We start from the raw sequence: 16,883 nt of genomic DNA on the forward strand, positions 1-16,883 counted from the left end.
AAAAAATAGATTCCATCTTAACTAAGTGCCACATCTGTACTTGCCACACGCAAAACAACAAGAAGAGACAGATGGCAGAGAGAAAAGAAATATCACAAGGCACATGTTAGCACGAGAAAACAAAGCCGGGGGTGTTATTGTGGTCACTGAGGTCGGCCCTCAAACAAACGGCTGCCTACCTGCTGAATTCAGGTGAGACCACAGACATGTTCTTTTTATTTTTTTTTCTTCCTTTCTCTCACAACAGGAAACCATTAGTCTAGAAAATAACATGTTCCTGCTTATCTACCGCTGATGTCCTCCGTTACATAACATGATGTGTAGGACAAGAGTAGTATTAATGTGTAACTGAAAACAGTGTAATATAAACTTTGGAATCTGTTTTCTAGCCCACTTAGGTTTGTTCCCATGTGGTTTTTAGGACTTCATCTCATTCCTGTTTAAAAAGGGGAAACAACCAATATGTGTCATACCCTATTGCAAAATAGATGTAATACTAATACGCATTTTCATAGCTATTACTGTAAGAAGATGAAAATGTGGTTCGTATGTGAATACCAGTCAGTATGAAAATAACACAGAGGTAGTGTCACATCTGATGTCCTTGGAAGCCTTGGTGGTTGAAATAAATGGAGAACTGTATTTTTTTTGTTTTGTTTTGATGCAAGAACTCATATCCTTTACATGACACGAATATCAATTAATATGTCAATAATGTTTTTCATCCAGCCCATAGTGTTCTGCACACATCTTTACAACTTCTATTATATGAGTCTGCACAGAGTCTACTAGTCATTTGATAGTGTTTTCTGTCATTATAGATCTATGTAGTTCACAAGTTCACTAATGTTTACAGGTCAGACATTGATGATTTTCTCACTGAAACTTCCAAAAAATGCAACTGTTATCCATAGTTTTTTATCATATAGCTAGCATACTATGATGAACTTGTTACAACAGAGTTTAGTAGGTCAGTAGTTGATCAGAAACCAGTTGTCCAAGGGGTGCTGAGGTCATTTCAAAGTACTTGTTAGAGTGCATAAAAAATCTATTTACCTCAAGGAAAGTTTATTCAAAGTATCAAAAATGTCTTTTGTGACTGTTACATATACACTAGTTCTACATAAATATTTGGATTGTAAGTGTCCAGCAGTGGCTCAGTGGTAGAGCAGTTGTCCAATGACAATTGGACAGGGTTGTCCAATAACCGGAAAGTCGGCGGTTCGGCTCCTCCCTAGTCCTTGGGCAAGGCACTTTACCCGTACCCACTGGTGTATGAATGCATATGAATGAATCGGCGGTGGTCAGAGGGCGTGCACCTTGGCACGTCTCTCTGTCAGTCTGCCACCACTGGTAGCTTACCACTGCCACTGTGTGAATGTGGTGTAAATGAATAATGCATCTCAATGTAAGCGCTTTGAGTGCCTGAGAAAAGCGCAATATAAGACCAATGCATTATTGCATAATATATGTGTTTAACATATCAAACACCTTCAATATGTTTGATAGTGGTGACAAACTCACCAAGTCAAGATTAAGTGTCTAAAATGTCTGTTTTCTCCAAAAGCACAAAACTTGTGCTTTGTTTTTCTTTTAAACACAACCATGTGTTTACACACATCAAACTGTATCTCCATGAGATCCTTGGTGAATGCAGGAGAATAGAAATCACCACTTTATATTGCTGTATGCTTCTTTGTCCACTTCCTTTAAGTGGACCACACTGTACAGTTTAAACCGCTGTTGGTCGTTTCAGCCACAGGGTGGTGTACTTAGCACAGCAGAGTGAGGGAGCCTAGGGTTTGGGTTACCAGTAAACACAAAAGTTGGAAATGAAACTAACCCCATCTGGTGGCGGATCGGATTGGAAGGCTAAACCTTAGTGGGGCAGCTTTGAAAGTGAAGTTCCTGAATTTTGTCTCAATCAGTTTCCTTTCTAACAAACTGCTAATAGGCAGGCTGATTGATTGACAAATATTCCACGTTCCTCATTACACCGCGGCCCTGGAGTATGGTGGTAACCGCCACTCGGTAATACAGCAAAAAGTAAAGAGTGAGCAGGTCTGAGCTGCGTAGTGAAGAATGCAAAAGACCCACAAGTAGAGCAGCACCTGTGGTTTGGGAGCATCCCATCCATCTTTCTGCACAGGGGGAATTGTGTGTGTGTGTGTGTGTGGTGATGTGTGAGAGAAAGAAAAACAGGAGGACGTGTTGGAGTCCATGAGTAATAGGAGAGACAGAGCGAGCATATGTGACCCACTGACATTGAGCAGGCTGCAGTCTGGTTTCAGCTGGCCTGCGGTTCTTGTGGACAACAGAAGGCCTGCAGGGACGATGGCTTATGTGTTAGGCGTGACCTGCCGGCTCTGAGCACCATTTACTGCCAAAGCTCATCGTGGAAGTTTGGGTCATTGTTTCATTCAAAGCATGATAACAGTGAAAATGATGCAAAGGAAAAGAAAAGGGAAAGACATCCTTAATCCAAGCCAACAGCGTCTTCATAGCACTCGTCTCCGCAAAAAGAAATGTAATAGAACTTGGACCTCCACAATTCCAGCCCAAACAGGGAGCCTCTTATCATCCCCCATCTCTCCCACAGCTAATATTTCACTTCAGCTCCCGGGCCCAGAGAATGAGAGACGTTTCCATTTCATGTCAGTCATTTCCAGGCCTGTGTGTTACCTGTGTGGTGATAAGTGTTTGACTGACTGGGAGTGTCGTTAGTCACTGTCCGGCTCCGAGTGACAGCCACAGATTGACGCTGATGATGAGAGGAAGATGAGGAAGAGGAGGAGGAGGAGGAGAACGAGGGACCACAGAAAACCACGTCTGATGCAGGGGGTGTACACACCAGTGTGAAAAATGCAAGCATGTGAAGCACAAACAGGCGTATTATAAGAGAAAACATCCCGTCTTTACAATGACACCACATGGAGCGTTTAATAACGGTTTACTTCCTTCAGCTTTTTATCTATACATCTGATTAACAGAAGAATTAACTTAGATAATCATAAAAATATTTCCTTTTATTATGATTAAATTTGTGAGATTTTGTAAGATTGTGTTTTATACAAGTATAACAGACTACTAATATTATATAGACCATTAGCTAGAAATATTTTTTTTTATATTAAATTTGTCTTTTTCTCTCATTTTTTAGCTCAAGATGAACAATCTTAGTCCAATTATTGCAACACACATAGTTGCTTTTTAAATAAATATTGAGACCACCCTAATGACAGTTTGTGACATATTATATATATTCTTGAAAAGAAAGTGTCATAAAATGCCTGTACTCATGTTATCTGTATTGTTTTGTATGTTTTGTTGATGACATTTTTTCATATTCAAATGTCTGTTAAAAACTTTGCACCTCAATCATAAAATGTACATGACACGTATTAAGGCAAACTGTGTCTGGAAGACCTTTGAATGTGCATGTTGAAAAAATGATGATGATGAGATAACAATATTTGAATCAATGTTTATCATATTTAATGTGAATGAATATTTTTGTGTAATATTAGATTTAAGAAAATATGTTTTTGTTGTTCAGCTATTGTGCCGTTGGTCTGGAGTAAAGGTCGCCCTCCATCATGTGAAAGATGTAACAGATGCAGGGAGGACATGTTGAATGCTTACATCTGCCTGAACACCTGACACAGTGAGGGTGGGTTGTTTTGGGGAACTCACGGCAACCCCTTGACATTACAGTTTGTATTTTGCTTTGTTAAATCTACTATGACCAACTTTGACCGCTTGGGGGCAGCAGAGAAACCAGTGAGACTAACTTTGACATAATTAATCTGATAATCTGAGGCATGTATACTTTGCAGGTATACATCTTAGCATTTATTTGGAATTGTGTGTACTTCTTTGGCTCTGTTTTGGGTCTCCACCATCTCTCAAGGTAATTTTTCTCTTGCTAACTCGCTAACGCTAGTTGATGCTAGGTCTTCACACACACTCGCTTTGTTTTTTTAATGTCTTTTGGCACAAAAATTAGCATACGCTGCTGCTACTTCTGTTAGCCCTCAGCACATTTCTTTAGTGATTGCCTCTTATATATTACTTATTATTATTAGGTAATTATTATTACCTTTTTGTTACAGCGTGTGTATTTGTTGTTTTGTTTGTATTGTGGTTTCATTGTTTACATACTGTAATACATACTTTTTGATTATTACTCATGCCAAGGATGATAAAAAAAATACCAGCATTCCTAACTTTACCTTGACCTTTCTCGCCGTGATAGGTTTCGTAAAAGGTCCAATCAAATGATGCAACAAACAGCGTTTTACACATTGATGTAAGAATAAAGTTTGCAACACACATTTTTTTAGGCCGAATTACAGCACCGTTGTTTCTACGATTAGTCTCAGTATGGGCAAAGCTGTAGCAAAAAAAAAACAGGAAATAATACAGCACCACAAGGCCAAGGAGTTCAATCTCTGGACATCTCTGGAACATGTTTTCACCCTCACAGTCTCTACCCTTCCTTTTACCTCCTGTTCAGAAAGCGAGGCAGTAAGCTGTGAGATGGATGGGCTGAGCGTTGCAAGCTTTCCAAAAGCGAACAGAGTCTGACTGCTGCTCTACCTGAGGAGCAAAAACAAAAGAGCCATCTCTACCTGTAGGACTGTGGGAGTCGAAGCTTTGATCTGGACCAGAAAGAGAGAGTAGTTTGATGAAATATTGATGCTTTTTTTTAACTGTGTCCTGTGGGAGCTCAGTCTGCTCTCAGGATGTGTGCGCTGATACACAATACTGCTTCGTGCCTGGCTAGATGAGAATGAACTTGACTATGAGGCTCAAGGAGTGTTATGGGCCCTAATGGGCCTAATGATGACCCCCCACTCTGGGTCTCGATCGGCCAGGGACTTTTTTTTTTTTTTTAACTGATCAAAAGAAAAGGTGCGTTTAATCAGTCAGAACTCATTGCAAAAAACATACAGGGGTGATAGGTGTCTGACATCTTGACAGCAGAGCCTGCACAACTTAAATCTTTATTTGGTGTTGGATGGGTAATTGTTTGCCTTTGGACAACAAAGGAGTAAGGGCTTTAAATGCTTACCTTGTATTAACCCTTACTTTACATTCCATGTCTTATTGTTAGTCATGTTGATTCCCCTACACTTTATACAGTATAATGGTGTTTTTATTCTAACCCTCAAATCAAAATTGTGCTTTATACTTTTATTTATTGATGATGATTTTAGTTATAATGGAAAGCTCATATTTTACTCTTGATGACATTAGCAAGCAAGTAAGGCTTAGCCAGGATCAGGTGTTGTACAACATAATGCTAGCTTCATAAATTTGATGGCAGTATTGACTCAAGATAGTGTTTTGCTGCAGTATTAGTCCATGTTATTAGGCTAGGAAGGTTTTTTGTGAATGTATTCAGATATGACATATAAACATGTGTGTGTGTTTCCTCTGTTTCCTACCCACACTGCATGTCCAGTGTCCAAATACTAAGGGCTTTTTAATACTAGTACACACCATGTAATATTCATTCAGCTGGGTGCTCAGAAAGTTTGATTGAAGTTTGTATGAAAGTGACCCACATTCTTCAAGAAACAATCATCTCCACACTAAAAAAAAAAAATCTGAATATTGATAAATTGCCTTGAGTGCTTTTGTCTGAAAGTTAAGAGGCCAACACAGTCCAATCAGACCGGAGAGGAGTGTGAAAAACGAGGGAGGATTTATCACTCTCCCATGCTCACGTTCATGCACAGATAGACGGCGGGTATAATGACTTCTGTGGAAAAAGCCGAACGATTATTTCAACTTAAAGGAAAGAGGAGAAAGAGGCAGAGAAACGGGTCGAGTGGGGGAGGGAGGAGGGCTCTTAGGAGGAGCCAGGGGCAGGAGATAGTCTGGGAAAGGTCTCGCGTTAAAGTCGAATTAACATGCCTTTCCATTGGAGTCCATTAGATAATCATATTCATACCACACAAGGCTCAAAACCCTCTCTGTTTCATTATTCCCTTTTAATCCAGTCTGATAAGGGGGTGCGGGCGACGTGGTTTTATTATGTCGTCATTTGGAATCCACATGAAATCCCCACGGGATGTTATCATGGGGAAATTGCTTAAGTAGCCCAAGTGGATATAGTGTTGCGTTTATTATTTCTGACTGATTCAAAATAACTGCAAATATCCTTTTTTTCTCTGATTATTTTGGGGCTGAGAGTCTTATCAGTCATTCACACTAATGGCCCACTCAAGCCACCCGATACCTCCGGCAGGAGGGGAGGAGGAGGGATGCTGGGAGGAGGAGGAGGAGGAGGAGGAGGAGGAGGAGGAGAGGAGTGCTGTGATCTTACGAGAGTGTGCAGGTACACTGCATGTGAGAGTGGAGAGTGGCGAGGTGGAGGGAGAGTTTTTGAAGGATGGATAAGACACTCCTGACAGTAGATTAGAGTCTGCCGAAGGTCTCCTTTGTGGCGTGTTTGTTTGGCCCCAAATCCCTGGCAAACAGAGCCAATGTCAGGTCACTGCAGTCGTCTGTGGTTCGACACACTCTCAGTCTATAGGGAAAACAAACACCGGCTAAATCCATTAGGGTCTTTATTAGCATGTGACAATGTGGATACAGAGAGGAAACAGGGAGGAACGACAAGCAACCCCCGACTTACTTGACCTTAGATTTTACTTCAGTGTCATTGAAACTCCAGAGCTTCTAAATGGCTGATTTTAGGTATTATTTCACATATTTATTTCATTTTATGTTATAAAACAAACATTTTCTTCTCCTCAGAAGAAAAACTTTTTAAATAAACTGATAAAAAAGGATCCAGACTAAAATTTACCGAAACTAAATTCTCTCTGCTTCTGTTATGTCATAAAAAGGGTTAGAAAAAAGGCCAGTGACCATGTTGCTGAGGTGATGTCCAATACATGCCTGTGAATCCTGCCGTCATGTGACCTAGCTGATATTGTTACAGTTGTCCATGTGAGATGGTAAAGCATCTGTTAACGTACACACAGACGTGCGGCAGGAAGGAGCAAACAGGAACTAAACCTAAGCTGAAGCTGAGCAACACTCAAAAACAAGCTGAAATCATCTGACCTGCAGGTGAATGCAGATTGTTCCCTTTCACACTAAAGCCTGCTTGTTAGTGGGTTTTTTTGTCCCAGTGTAAAAGGTGCTTGAGTTGAACCTGGCCATACAGCTGCAGTACATTTAGATACTCAGATTTTTATGCTTCCAACACAACCCAGCTAGACTGAAAGGCATTTAGTTTGTAGTGTTCACAGCAGGGGAAATATGTTTTATTTGGCTTTTATTTTGGAAACAGAATAAAATAATCAATAAGAAACATTTATTAGTAAAGGTTTAAAATGTAAAAGGAAAGTAAACAGAAGACTTTCACTTGTCGTGGAGCTTTTTTCTTTACTGTATGGTTGAAAACACGTCAGTATTTGTAATAAAAAAAGGCCTTCCTGCCCTGAGCTCGAGTCTGTTTCATGCAGCCAGTGCGTTTCTAGCCGTCACATCTGTGTGGATATAATATGCTCATTCTGCTGTATCCATTTCACAGTGACATCTGTCCAGCGGCGAAGAATTAAAGGCAAAAATCCAAATGCCTACACAACACTCTGCCAAGTATTGATTTACTGTTACTCGTATAACATAGGTGGACAAACTGAGCAGCAGCACATTGTATTTCAGTGAGATCATCTGAGGCTGGAAGCACACTGTCAGTCGGCCATTTCTTGGGAAATTAAGCAGAATGTTTCTTCAACATTCTTGGCTGCCGTGTGAGAAAAAGTGACAATATGTGCACGACTGGTTATCGTGTGTGTGTGTGTCTGCCTTAGTGAGTGCACCTCCCTGTCTGCAGATCTCAGGGTCTGGAACAAACAGTAGTTCCTTCTTAATTGGGGTGAGATCTGGGGCTTAAAGGGGGCCAAGAAGGGACCTGAACCCCTTTCTTTCTCCTCCAGAATCGCTTTGGCTACAGAGGTGCTTTTGATGTGTGCTTTGGCTCTGCGAGTCCTACTTTGGAATATGTTCTTGGGAGACCATTGGTTACTTGCCTCCAGGCAGAATCTCAATCCCCAGGATCCTGGCCCTCTTTGATGAAATACTTTCGGGAGCCGCTAACCCTACTGATGCCCATGTGCACCTCCTCCCTCCTCCTTTACCCTCTTGTTCTTCCCCACCTTCCACCACCGGCCCCCTCCCCACCACCTCCGCTACCACGTTCCTTGGATTCTCTTTGAGAGATTCATAACAAGGACTTTATCTCTGTGTAGTCCAGGCCAGATGAGCACAGCCTGACAAACTGACAGGAGAATTACTGCTGTCTTACAGAGCACCTTTGACTGTCTCCGCCTGATTTCCTGTCATCACGGGCGCAAACATTTAAATGATTATTTTCTCTCCATTTACAGCAGATGAAAACTGTGTATCTGCAGATACTACTGATCTACTACTGATCCTGAGACTGTCGACTCCAGACACACTCCAACTTTTAAACAAACACACTCATTATAGTTTGTGGTTTTGTCAACTTGCAGCAACTTTGACATGCAGAATCCATCTTCACACTGCGACAAAGTCAAAATCAAAGACTCTTAATGATGACAAAGATGTTGACAGTTGTGACAGGCGATCTCAGGCTCTGATTGATCGGGGCGGTAATTAGTCAATGCTTGACTTTATCAGCATAATCAGGATCATAAAACATCCCGTATAGACACATGATGTGGATTTCTTCATTCGCCACATGCTGAGCTGATTGGATGTGCGTTACAGGATAAATAGACTTAACGGTGTCTTGATGGACTTGACCTCTCGGCCACACACACACACATTCAAATCCTGCCGATTAACGGGCGATTCTCCTTCCCAAACTCCCACCTCTTCATTGATTGAAACTGCACCCTAAAGACCTCTCTTACCACATAATTTCCCTGTATATTGATTATGTATATTGATCACACCTAACCCTACAGGAGGGGCTTTCCTTCGGCTTCAGGTATCACTCTGAAGGCTGAGCCTTCGGGGACTGTTTAAAGAGAGGGTCCGAAATACAAATGATATATTTAAAATATATTTTGAATATTATTTATGCAATGTTTCATGTTTGATGTCAACTTTATGTCTTTAGACTTTAGTGAGAAGTGACTGGCAGCTGTGAGCTGTGCCTAATATGATGCAAAGTGGCTAAAATGTGCTTATTTAAACCTTTATAGCCAAATAAAAGTAGTTTAAAATGTGGAATTATGAAGCAGTTAATACTTAACCTGGATCTGGATCTATTTCCACTTATTTAAATACTAAATGCTACAATATGATGACTTCCTTATAAATAACAGGAAAAAGAAAGAAAGAAAGAAAGAAAGAAAGAAAGAAAAAGAGAAAAGGGGGTACACAAAATCAAAAAGGAGGGAGGCAGCGAGAAAAGGAGGGAGCAATCCGAAGGGAGGAGTCAAGCGAGGGAAGGAGCAGCTGGAGTCCCACACTTCGCCCTCTCTCTTCTCCTCGAAAAAACGCACTAAATGTAATAACAACTCTCCATGCGCTTCTCTGACGCTTATGTTGCTTTTACGCACATCTGTGGTCTGCTATCGGCAGATATTATCGGCAGGCTGATGGTGTTAGCCCGGCGGTGCTTCAACACACCAAACTGTGAGAAGGAGGAGAAAGACAGTCAAGAGGAAAAACTCTGGCAGCGTCGTTCTGGAGTTGGAGTTGCAGCGTAAAAAAAAAAAAAAAAAAAAAAAAAAAAAACACAAAAAAGTCCCACCAGGCAACTCCAGAGGCACATCTGCAAGTTAGGAAGAGCAGCAGAAGAAAGAAGAGCCACGTTTTGATTCTAATATAAAGGCAACAATTAGGAGGAATCATCCAGGAAGAAGTAAGTAATCTGCGCACACTTTCACGCGAAACACACTTTGTGGATATTGTTGCGCTTCATCTGTGCAAAAAAAAGTTTTAGAAAGCCAGTTCAGACGGAGCCAGGCGGCAGCAGCAGAGGTTTCATATTTCAAAACGACGGGATTTCACACAAGTTTAGATGTAGACCTGGAGTGGAGTAACTGCTGGTGTGGAAGCGTGGAAAAACACACGGAGAGTGGAAACGTGTTCCACTTGGCCCGTGTGCGTGTGTGCGTGTGTGTGTGATTTATTCTGTGTGAAATAAGTGTTGGTTGTTAAATAAACCCCCGGATGGCACAGTGAACAAGTCTCCAACAGGCAGATGTGCATTTTTAACCCAGTCTGAAGTGAAGCATAAAGTTTAGCATTAACTGAGAAGCGTGTGTATTTTTTCACGTTTGATGTGTTACAGAAGAGAGAAAAACACTCTGATGAAAGTTTCATCAACTTCTTCTGTGAACGTGAAACTTTTATTGGAGCTTTACCGCAAGAAACACGCGTGGGGATGTGGAGTGGAAAGGGGGGGGGGGCATGCATATTTATGTGTGATCATATTTCAGAGTGTGTTTGATTTATCCTGATGGGATGCACACACTGTTCAATACCCACGAAAACCTGTGGCCTTTTCACCTTCTATTTTAAATTAGGATATAAAATTTAAGGAGAAATATTTGTTAACAAATATATATATATATTTCTTTAATTTGTAGAGTTATAATCTGATTTTTTTAACTGTTTTTGTGACTGTTCTACAACTAGCAGATTATCATCAATGCTGCTGACAATTGAAAACATTTAATGTGCTTCAAGAAAAGGAAAGTAAAAGGGAGCATGTGCTGGGAGAAATTTAAGCCCATTACAGTGGGGTCTGTGGCCCTGCAGGGGACCATGTGGGGGCGTTTTATGGGGGCTTCCAGACAAAAATGAAAAATAGTGTAATTTCACTACAATTCAGTATGATTAGAAAAAAAAATCAACAGCCTCTCAGCTGAGTTTTTGCAGCGTGTAGGAAGAAAAAAGAAGTGTGTGTGTGTTGATTTTTGGGAGGCCTGGACATGAAACGTCCCCCCCTCGAGCCTCCACATGTGCAGATATTTGTTTGAAAGTTTCCCTCCTGTCCTCGCCAGCTGTTCCACATTTTATCTGCTTGTCTGCTCTCGGGTTTCATACAGACGACCAGGGTCCGAGGTGCTCAGCCATGCGGTGTATAGCTCAAATCCTCCTTTTTTTTGACACATGGCAAATTATTAACGGAGGTTTGGCTGCCTTGAGACTGAACACACCATCAAAATAAGATGTTTGAACACAGATAAAAATCTCCTCTTGGCTGTTTTTATGAAGTCGTCCCATCATTTATTCTGGCTGTGGGTTTGGCTCTGAGCAAAGTTTCTTTTTTTTTCTTTTTACAGTTACATTTGTCCAATAAAATAAAAAAAGAGACTGTCACATAAACTGTCATTTAATATTTCCTCTGTTTTATTTGAAATAACAAAATAACATTCACAGGGCCTCAGACTGGAAAACTAATCACTGGCAAAATGATTGCCCTCAGTTAACATTAAAAAATAATAATAAGCAGACAGACGAGGCCTTAAATCAGACATTTTAGGCATAATCTTATATTTTTAAATGACAACATGAAGGTGATTTATATTTATTTTATTTGTAACAAATAAATACAGACGTTTATAGTCATTTGGTGACTTGTTTATTTAAACATTTTAAAATAATGTCCATAATTAAAAGTTGTGTTCATGCCAAAATTGCAAGATACGTCACATGTTATTTTGAAATTCTTGCCAGAATATAAGAAATCGATAGTGTGATTAATCAGAATTTATGAACTGATTTGTTGACATATGTGTCATTTTTAAAAAAAAATTAATTTGTCCTGTAATTATTGTTTTTATACAGCAATATAGTAAATAAATCATCCAAAGCAAACATCATTTTAAAACTGTCATACTATAAATTGATCTGTAGTTTCACAGGCTGAGTTACAGGGCTGATACACATTTGAACATTTACCCCCCCCCCCCCCCCCCCCCCAAAAAAAAAAAAAAAAAAAAAAAAAAAAAACTTTGTCTCATCACAATGCAGCAGCCAGGATGAATACAGAAGTGTTTAAGATGCTAATCTGCTGGAATGAGATGCACAACTCGGAGCCATTCGCTCACTGCAGCCAGGAAAGATGTATCATCGCCGCTCTGTGCTTCTTCAACTTCCACACGGGATAATGTTCCCCTGTGCAGGACTCGGTCCGTCAGATAGCAGCAGCAGCAGCGTGCTGGTTTATCTCAACCTTTAAGCATTGCTTTTTTTATTTAGTAGTATCATTATGTATATAAGGACTATGGCCCAGGACACCTGTGACCTGCTGACCTGACAGAATAGGGGCTGTCATGTTAATGCAGGGAGATGACATGCTATTAGCTTTTGAGGTATGGCCCTCTCCTGTTCGCATTCAGAGCTTTAGGGCAGCCTGTGTCCTCAGGCCTTTTACACCCTGCAGGAAGAATACCTGTTATCAGGCTCGTATGCAAGAGGCCCTAATGAGCTGTGTTGTTGTGTTAATGCGTGAAGCACTCAAAGAGGTGATAAATGTTGTGTTAAAACGAGTTCTAATGTGTGGGAAGTTGATTTTCCTTAAGATAATCATCACACCATAGTGTGATTTGTCTTTTTTTTTTGGAAGACGGTGTGTGTGTGTGTGTGTGTGTTTTGTCAGAAGCCACTTTGCAATTGCAACAATTAGAATTGTCATAAATGTTTATAGTAACTGAATACACACACACACACACATGACCCTTAAAAGTTCAGAGTAATTCCCTGTGTATTATGATTAGCTGTTGCTTCCCTTGCATATAACAGTTGTAGTTGAATAGATGGCCCCCAAAAGAAATCTCTCACTTTGATGATTTGGGACTTTGATATGTTGACATCAAATGAAACAGACACAGCGGGGAAAGAAAGAGGACAAGTCAGACAGAGGTAGTGATTGAGGGGAGAAGAAAAAAAGGCTGTGCATGAGAGAGGGAGGAAATGTGTGTGTGTGTGTGTGTGTGTGTGTGTGTGTGTGTGTGTGTGTATAGCTATGAAAACTTGGGGCTTGAGATGGCAAACCTGAGGAGCGTCAAAAACGTCTGGATGCATTTGCGTACGAGCGGAGACAAGAAGGGGTCTTCGGGTGTGCGAGGGCTTCTCCTTGGCCTCCTAATCCCCAGGCCCAGCCATCCCTTCAGGGCATGCCTCAGATCTGACTCTCTGGCTCTCTGCGTGGATGACCCAGCTCTGCCAGCAGATTTAATATGCTATGTGTTCCTGCTCCCCCGGCTCCCCTCCACCTCAACCATCATTGTCCCAGAGCGGGACCCTCACTCCCTGCTTCAAGGAGCCTGCTAAAGGCACCTTTCAAGCCGGGTGATGTCTTTGGATAAGGCGTATGTCGAGAGAGGGGGGTTGAAGTAGCGCTGAAGATAGCAGGCTGTAATTTTAGATATGTATATTACTCACGTTCAGGAATCTTAATACACTTGGGGGCTTTTGCAACCAGCAAAAGCAGTCACACACTATAAATGCATGCTGATCATTAACATTTTTTTATTTTCACTTTTTTATTTGTATGAAGCAAAATCTTAAGTTTCCCCTGCAGAGCTGAGAGAGTACAGTTATTTCTTTTTCCATGCCTTTTGGAAACTCCAACTGGACCTGACAATTAGCATGGTCAGCTGCTCTCCCAGAGCGAGGCACAGACGTCTATAAAAAAAAAAAAAAAAAAGAAGAAGGAAATGAAGAAAATAAATGATTTGAATCTGAACATAAGGCCTGTTGTTATAAATGTTTGCAGGTCTGCTGTGTGTGAGAAGTGAGACTGCAGTGTGCCAGGCAGCGGCTGCGTTTTCTTTTCTCACACACTTGAGGAGTAACAGGACAGGTCGCGCCTGCATGTGGCCGCCACTCATCCCCTCCTCTGTTTGCTGTAAGCTGCTGTAAAAATGTGTTTTAAGTCTGTGGTGTGAAGTGTTGCGGCAAGAGGTGAAGTGCTGTTTTTTTTTGCGGTGTTGGGGGCCCATTTGCTTGTGGAGCTGCGTGTAAAGTTGAGCGCCTAAAGAGACAGTTTCCCGCGGCCGGGGCTGTTGTTGCAGATGTGGCATTGTGTCAGCTTTGATGGGAGCCGGTTGTGGCATCCGTGAGGGGGTCTACGCTTTCTTGTCCGGGCTGGTGATTGGGAGACAGATGAACTGGCCGCTTCCTGTGAACAATGATCTGTCATGTACCCCTGCTTCTTGATATGTGGAGCCTGATCTGACACACACACACACACACACACACACACACACGCCTTTTTTTTCTAATTTAAACTGAGCAAGAAAAAAACTATGTGTGCATTTTCTAAACAAAACTCCTGCCCTAACAGCAGTAATTAAGTTATGTGTTGTCATGCAATGATGCCCACAGTGTGAACCCCATGTGTTTGCAGTCCCATGCTGCTTGTAGTTGTCTTTCAGTGGGAGTCTTTGCTGCATCCTGGAGTGGAGGTCAAAGAGGAGTCTATTGTATGAATGTCAAATGTAAATCCCAAGGTTAATACCTGAAAGAAGCACAGGCCCAGACATTCTCTCTGCTCTCCAAACATGTTTAGATGAGTACCTCTCCCCCCCCACTCTGCCCCTTCATTTCCGTGTGTTGTGGACTTGGGGCAAGTTGGGAGAAGGAAGGGGGGGGGGGGGGGGGCGGGTATCCCGTTATAAACCCCTTTACTGGGTTCTTTTCAGTAATGAATGCTAACAGACCCCGGCACTAATAAGGCATCATCTTGGAAAAACAAAAGAGGAACTCTACTATCTGAGCAAATTTGTGCCCCAACCTGAAAGAGCCCTCCTTTGACAGCGCAGCATTTGAAGACTAATCGTTTTTTCTCATGCAAAGCACGCCGTTTTAAGAGCCCGGGCCGCGGAAAGAGAGGGGGCTGTGTTTTAACAATACTCCGCAGGGAGTGAGGAACAGGGTTCGGGGAGGGGAGGTAGGGTTTTTTTTGGGGAGGTGGTGGTGGTGGGTGGGGGATTCCTCTCTCCTTTGCTCCTCAGACAAAGCCCAGTTCCTTTCAGGGTTGCATGCATGGGGGGTAGGGTGCATGGGGAAGAGGAGGGAGCATCCAAGAGTTTTTTTTTTTTTATTTAAGTTCCTTGAAAGAGAAGGACCCAAGCCGCTTTTAATGACAGTTTATCATCACGGTTCCTCTACCTTCCAAGGGAAACTGTGAGGCTGGCCTCACAGTGACAGGCCTGGAAAGAAGCAGGCCTGAGAAAATTTATAGAGAAACAGAAATATTAACGTGTACATGAGGCCCTAAAACGGCTTTGGCTATTCCTGCCAGACTGGTGTTTTTATTAAGAGGGGTCGACATGCTTTGGAAATATATCTTATTCATGAAGAAAGCCAGGTTAGACTTCCTAAAGAATTCATTATATTCCCCCAGATGCGGCTTTGCGGGCTGCAGCCGTCCCTCGGAGGACGTGGAGCGTGGAGCGCAACATTGTAAAGCCTCCCTCAGTGGGCATGGGAGTGCGAAGGGTTCCATTTGTCAAAGGTGCTGGAGTCTTTTTCCCCTCCTCAACACTTTCCCGGCTCAGTCTCAAACTCATTGTCTGAGCAAAGGCAGGACATTAGTCACTGCAACGCCACGGGAGCCTGCGGGGCTAAGGACCGGTGCTCAGGAGCCACGGTTGGACAGGGGGGAGTAGGGAAGAATGGTGGGAGGGAGGGAGCAAGTGTAAAAAGGTGAAAGAAGGGCAAGGAAAGAGGAGGAAATGTGGGGTAGAAGGAAAGTGAGGAGAGAACATGAGAGTATGTGTGTGGGTGAGGGAGAAAGACCATGGGGGGGTTAGAGGGAGTGGAGTCTGTAGCTCTACCTCAGGGCTCAGTGTGTAAGCCCCTGTCTACCCCCCAAAGCTGCTTTCACAAAGAGATTTACAAGACAGGTCTCCGGTGTGCTTTGCTGCCCTGCATTATGAGTGAGTGTGTCTAAATGTGTGTGCGCAAAAAGCGGACCTTAACACTTTTTTTTTTTTAAAGCATCATCTATGCAAGAAAGATATCTGCCCAAATTTACCAATCAGGGCTGGTGAGGCTCACAACTGTCCCAGTGGAGCAGTGTGCATAACCTATTCCCCCTGGTGGCAGGGTGTGTGTGTGTGTGTCTACGAGTGTGTGTGCATTCATGTGTGAATGTATTTCACAGATTCACACATACAAGGGATCCTGTTAGCTTTTGGAATTATTTATAAAGCCTGGCTTTTGTGTGGCGCCCTAAGTCCCTGTCTCCTCCCATTACTGCCTATGACTCTACCTGGGCTTCCTTCAGCCCCCTGAATGCTCACCTCAGACCCCCCCCCCCTCCCAGCATAAGGAGTTTGGTGTTATATCTAAACCCTTTACTGCTGCTAGAATCACTTTCCTTTTCTTATTTAGAAAGTCATGATCTGTGGAGGAAAAGTTGCGCAGACTCATCCCATATGGATCTGATTAGCCTGTAATCCAGGAAAGTTTTTTCCCCCCCTCTTTTTCTTGCGTGGACTGAGCTGGGGTGAAGGTTTTAGTGTGCTTGAGAAGGTTTATGTTAATGTTTGTCTTTTATTGAAACAAGCTGGAATGTGATTATAGTCCTGCTCGCTACATATGAGCGGTGAACTGCTCTAGTTTTCCCATCTCCCTCTGGCATAGAGATCAATGCAAACCAGCTAACGCAGGGTAATAAGCCATTAGTACACACATTGTTGGAGAGATTTACATACATCGACCGGCGAAGTGATAAACTAGGTTCCGTATCCTAGAGGTAAGAATTATTGTGTGTGTGAGTGATTAGCTGAATGAACGCTGGGTGTGTGTGTGTGTGTGTGTGTGAAGCATTGCCGGGTGATCTCCTCCCTGTGACTGCCAGTCCTGTGTGATAGGTGCCAGATTGCGTAGCTGGGAGCCAGGTTGTC

General features: G+C 42.3%; 1 protein-coding gene across 1 annotated transcript in view; it reads left to right on the plus strand.

The window, feature by feature from the left end:
* The first annotated feature begins 9,467 nt into the window (after positions 1 to 9,467).
* gli3 (GLI family zinc finger 3) overlaps positions 9,468 to 16,883 on the plus strand; it is an 84,274-nt gene continuing 76,858 nt past the window's right edge. The window contains exon 1 of the mRNA XM_028433213.1: positions 9,468 to 9,877. The gene's annotated coding sequence lies outside the window, so the exon portion shown is untranslated. The remainder of the gene's footprint in view (positions 9,878 to 16,883) is intronic.

Source organism: Parambassis ranga, chromosome 20 (assembly GCF_900634625.1).
Source record: "Parambassis ranga chromosome 20, fParRan2.1, whole genome shotgun sequence".
Taxonomy (NCBI): domain Eukaryota; kingdom Metazoa; phylum Chordata; class Actinopteri; family Ambassidae; genus Parambassis; species Parambassis ranga.